Source organism: Fulvia fulva, chromosome 4 (assembly GCF_020509005.1).
Source record: "Fulvia fulva chromosome 4, complete sequence".
Classification (NCBI taxonomy): domain Eukaryota; kingdom Fungi; phylum Ascomycota; class Dothideomycetes; order Mycosphaerellales; family Mycosphaerellaceae; genus Fulvia; species Fulvia fulva.
In genome coordinates, this window is record NC_063015.1 from 1,990,301 (window position 1) to 1,996,300 (window position 6,000).

Below are 6,000 nucleotides of genomic sequence, written 5' to 3' on the forward strand. Positions count from 1 at the left end.
GGATTCGTCTATGTCTACTTCTTGGAGTCTGGCGTCTTGCCTATGTTCTCCTCCTAGGGTACCGCGCGGCTGCTGCGGCCAGTATCCTGCGCCTTCCTTGGCAAAGTAGTGGGTCTGGCACGAGTCCTAGTAACAGAAACGCCAATGAAGGCTTCCGTGACCGTGTCGAGATTCTCTTTCGACTTCATAGTTGACTCCTCGTGCCATCATGCCAAACAATCTTTCTTTCTTTTCTTCTGTAGCGATAGTGCTCGTAAGGGTCCACTATCGTTCGTGCAGTTAGTCGTGGAATCCCTTGTATAGTGACTTAAGTCCCTATACATAGGCTTCTTCTGCGACCTCGTCGAGGGATATAATTGCTTCGTCCACACAGGACAAGACTTCCTTCCTCCGTTGTTTTACGTTGGTAGTCTTGATCTGTCGGAGATCCTCTTCGAGAGCCAGTTGTACCTGAAGTACCTTCCACGTGATGTCGTCCTCGGATTGTTGGTCATTCGGTAGTATCGGACGCTGTTCCTGAGCGTGGTAACCTCCTCGCCCTAGCGAGGGGTCCAGAAGAGGCGTCGCGACCCGGTCGCTGTCCTTCTTCTCCGTTCTCTAGGTATAGTTGAATTGTCGGGGTCCAACGCTGCTCCTAGATTTGCCCACCGTAGGTTGTATCATGTTGAATTGCTCGCGGCGTACTATGTTCTTACCGCGGCAATCCCTTGCCATGTGGCCTTCCTTACTATATACATAGCACGTTAGTTTTCCTTTGCCTTTAAAGGGTTTTCCGTTGCCCTTTCCTTTGTCGATCCTCCTTCCTCGTTAGGTAGCGTCCAGTTCCATTGGCTGCGGTCTATAGTAGGGCTGGCTTTGTCGTGGGAAACCTCCCTTCGTAACATACCCTCCGGTATTCTTGCGGTCGGGGATGAATCCTACTATGCCTCCTACTTTGGAGTCGTATCGTTTTTCCTAGTATCGTTCCTAGAGCTGGTTATCGATGTCGATCGATGCCTTTATCAGCTCTTCGAGGTTGGCGATCCGTCCCCCGTGTCTTATGAGCTCGTCCTTAACCGAGTCCTTGAGGCCACGCCGGAACATAGTCATCAGCGCCGTCTAGTCCTATCCGGTGATCTGTCCGTATTCCTCGAACTTGGCCGCATACTCTGAAGTAGAGGTCCTCTACTTCAGGTGTTGAATGATGCGTACGGCCTGTTGTACTTCGTTCGAGGTTCTAAAGATAGACTTCATCTTATTCTTGAAAAGGGTGTAGTTCCTAAACATCCCGGTAGGGTCTTGTCGTCCCATACCATCGAGGTATTCCTTGAGGTAGGGTTTGATCCAGTTCTGCGCACTTCCGCGAAGGAACGTGATGGCGAAGATAGTTCTCTTGTCGGAGTCGACTAGGTTGAACATGAGGTACATGTCCATCTGATTGACCCAATCGTCGTACTTGGCTCTATCGCTATAGAAGAGATCTGGCTTGGCAGCCTTGACGTCTTTCTTCCTTGGGATATCGTCTTCGTCATCAGACTCATCGTCCTTCGTGGTGGTCTGTCGTGGTGGCGCACGGCGGATGCTTCCTGCTTCGCTAGGGGCGGGTGTTCCCCTACTAGCTGCTTGAGTAGCGCTCATCCTGAGGGCGTTCAAAGTGTTATGTCTCGTTCCAGGGCTAGTCTCAAAAGGGAGATCAGTCAAGTCACGTGGCGGTATTCTTTAGAGAGGCTAAAGCAAGCTGAGCGAAGATGAATGATTGAGATAAAGGTCGTATTCCAATCAGTGAGATAGTAACATAAGTTGAACGCCTCGAAGCTATAAGGGCATCTCGTCGTTCCTAAATACAAAGGAGATTCGCGAACTCCTCTAAGCAGTCTGATCAGTCTGAGCATAAGCAGTCTGATCAGTCTGAGCATAAGCAGTCTGAGCACTCGTTGTCTAAGCGCTTAGGCAGGATTCCACATGACTAGGTCACGGGAGCGTAGGGCTAATAAACGGCGGGCCCGGGATCATTCCGTAACACTAAGCTCTTCGACGGGGCTTACTAATAGTGTATCGACTATAACATCAGGCCTAGGCCTAGTACTAAAGCTAAACATCCTCGATATATAGAACTACTACGGCTTTGTAGGAACTTAGCTTTATTTAGGGGGGCTACTGTTATAGTCTCTCTATAGAGTGTATAGAAGGTGGGGACAGAAGAGCCTTAGAGTACTTAGAAGTCGTTAAGAAGTAAAAGTCTAGCTTAGTACGTAAGCGCTAAGAATTATATACCCCGTAACATTCACTACGGGACCCTACCCTCTAAATTCACTACTCTACTAAACCTTAACAGATTCACTTCGGCTCGTAACTATATGACTCACGACACTCCCGCGAGTACCCGCGACTACGCTGGACCCTAGAAGAAGCTCGTAGAAGACTCGGAACGTAGGGCAGGTTGGAATAAGGTTTTGAGCAAAGCTACTAAGCGCGGCTTTGTACGGGTTAGCCCTATTAATACGGGGACACGTACTCGCGAGGGTCGCGTATAAATATCTAGCCTTCCCTAGGCCTCTCTTGCTTTCTTCGTCTTTCGTTTTGTATAGCAATTATACTATACCCTTTATATCTGCACTTCGTACCTATATTCTCGCTTTTATTCTTATATCTTATAGGCTAGGCTCTTGCCCTAACAGATACTTAAGTATATACTCGAGCTAGATCTTAGAAGTTTCCCGCTATTAAAGGCTAGTATACGAGTAATAGCCGATTTATTACTATAAGAGAAGGGTCTTAAGCCCGCTAGTCTTAATTAGATAGACAGGTTTATTAGGCGGTATTGTAAGCTAAAGGTTCGTATAATACGTAGATATAATCGTTAGCGAGCCCTAATAGAAGATCTAGACGTTATCGAGAAGTAGTACTTACTTATATATAATATAAAGGAGAAGTATAGTATCCTTAACTAGGACACCTATAACTTCGACGGGATAGGGTTTATAATATATATTAAATAGGTACGAGTTACGTAGTAGTAGAAGACGGCGGATTATACGAAAGACAAAGAAGGACCTAATAGGATAGCGTATATTTATATATAGTATCGCTAGTATTAGTATAGGTAGATGCTAGGTGTCCGGATGTTTACTAGCCTATAGGCTAGCAAACCCTAGTCACGTGATCTAGTTATATAATATACCTACACCTATATACTTGTCCTACGGCCTATATGTTCTTAACACTCCTACTGTCATGGTCTCCCCACAGAGTGTACAGAAGGTGGGGACAGAAGAGCCTCAGAGCGCTCAGAAGTCGTCAAGAAGTGACAGTCCAGCTTGGTGTGTGAGCGCCAAGAATCACATGCCCCGCAACATTCACTACGGGACCCAGCCCTCCAAATTCACCCCTCTACCAAACCTTGAAGCACGTGGAAGACTCGGAACGTAGGGCAGGTTGGAATAAGGTTTTGAGCAAAGCTGCTGAGCGCGGCTTCGCACGGGTTAGCCCTGTTGATGCGGGGACACGCACTCGCGAGGGTCGCGTATAAATATCTGGCCTTCCCCAGGCCTCTCTTGCTTTCTTCGTCTTTTGTTTTGTGTAGCAATCATACCATACCCTTTTGCATCTGCACTTCGCACCTGCATTCTCGCTTTCACCCTTGCATCTCACAGGCCAGGCTCTCGCCCCGACATCACAAAAGACCAACAAACCGTCAACCACTCGAGTCATCCTCATGGGTGACCACGCCACCGATAGAGGTGTCAACCTCGACAACCAAGACACTCCATTCCACTTCAGTGAGTGGACTGACATCCCCTTCTCGAACGCCGCTGCCTTCGGTGCCTGGGCAAACGCCAACCCCGACACCGCCTACGCTCTCATCAACCGCACCGTCTCCTCTTTCCGCGAGACCGCCCAGCAGGTCGAGCAAGCAAACAACCAAGCAACATACCTTCAAGGTATTGTGAACACCTTCCAGAACCTCGCCCCGCACGCCGACGACAACCGCCGCCAGCACTTCTCCAAGAAGGTCAACGACCCAGACGAGTTCGACGGCAACAAGAGCAAGTTTGAGGCATTTGAGACACAGCTCACCATCAAGCTGTTGGCTAATGCCGACCACTTTCCGCAAGAGAAGGACAAAGTCACGTACGTCTTCTCCCTCCTTCGGGGAGACGCCGCGGCTCAGGTACAACACTACATCGACAACGCTACGCAGACTATCGGCTGCCCGGACGTCCTCACCTTGATGCAGGACCTCCGTGCTGCCTTTGGTGATCCAGACCGTAGAGCCACCGCCCAGAACGCCATCCACAACCTCCTCCAGAAGAACAAGAGCTTCGCCGAGTACCTCGCGGCCTTCAACCGCGACATCGGGTTCACCGGCTACAACGAAGAGACCAAGAAGAGCACTCTCCGCCGTGGTTTGTCAGCAGAGCTTCTTCGAGCCCTCGAGGACAAGGACGTCGGTGCTATGAGCTTCCGTGAGCTCGTCGAGACCTGCCAGCGCCTCGACTCCAACATGAAACACACCGCCTCTCTCCTCGCTTCCCGTTCTCAAGGTCGTCAGCCTCGTGGTCCCGGAAGCCACTTCGCTGCTCCACTAGGCGCCGCCGCTCCCACGGCTCTCCCTCCCGTCTCTGTAGGTGACGCTATGGATCTCAGCGCTGGTGCCGCCGTCCCTCGAGTCCAGGGCCTCGTCAACGGTAAGCTCACTCCCGAAGAGAAGCTTCGCCGTCGCCAGGCCGGACTCTGCACCTACTGCGGCGGTCCAGGCCACATCGCAGCCAACTGTCCGCAGCTCGCTGCCCGTAACGCCCGCAACCCGGTTCGCGGCGCTGTCGGCGCTATCGAGCCTGCTCCTGCTGCTCCCGCTGAGCAGGAAAAAGCCTAGGTCTTCCTCATCGACGCGATGAAGACCAAGAACAACGTTTACCGAAAGTGAAGAGAGGAAAGAAGTTGAGGATCAATACAGCACAGCTAGACCTGTACGACGAGACGGGCAAGGACCACGCTTGCAAACCGTTCGTCACGAATGTAAATATCGGCTCAAAGAAACTCTCTTCTTCCAATCTCACTCTCATGGACACTGGCGCACTAGGCGAGTCTTTTATGGACTATAAACTCGCGACCTCTCTCAACCTCGAACCCCAGGAACTGAAGTACCCTCGCACCCTTGAACTCTTTGACGGCACGGAGACTACCACTGGTAAGATTACTCATGTTGTACACACGTCAATCACCCTCGGAGGCAAGCGTATGTCGATCACCAGCTTCCTTACGTCCCTACCGCATCAGAAGTTTATCCTCGGCCTCCCCTGGTTCAGACGACACCGACCTATCATCGACTGGACTTCCCTTACTGTCAGCTTCCCTCCAGAAGTTCCTCCGGCACCTCCGCCTTCTCCGCCGCCTCAGCGCGGTCCTGAGTATACCAAGATCTTCCAGGTGAACGCCGCTGCCTTCACCACTGCTGCTAAGCAGCCCAAAGCTCAAGTCTTCGCCGCCTCTCTCCGCGATATCGACATCGCCCTCGAGAAGCTCGACAAGAAGCGTACACCTACCGACCCTGCTACGAAGGTCCCTCCTTGGGCACACCACATCCTCCACGTATTCGATGCTAAAGCCGCAGACGAGCTGCCTCCTCATCGCCCTCACGACCACAAGATTGAGCTAGAAGAAGGTGCAGAGACACCGTTCGGACCGTTATATTCCATGTCCCGAGAAGAGCTTATCGTCCTCAAGAGATACCTCGAAGAGAACCTAAAGAAGGGGTTCATTCGAGCGAGCCGTTCCAGCGCTGGCAGTCCCGTCATGTTCGTCAAGAAGCCCGGCGGTGGTCTACGCTTCTGCGTAGACTACCGAGGCTTGAACGCTGTTACAAAGAAGAACCGCTACCCAATACCGTTGATTCAGGAGACGCTCGAGCGCCTCTCTAAGGCCAAGTACTTCACCAAGCTCGATGTCATCGCTGCGTTCAACAAGTTACGAATGGCAGAAGGACACGAGTATCTCACAGCCTTCCGTACTCGCTACGGG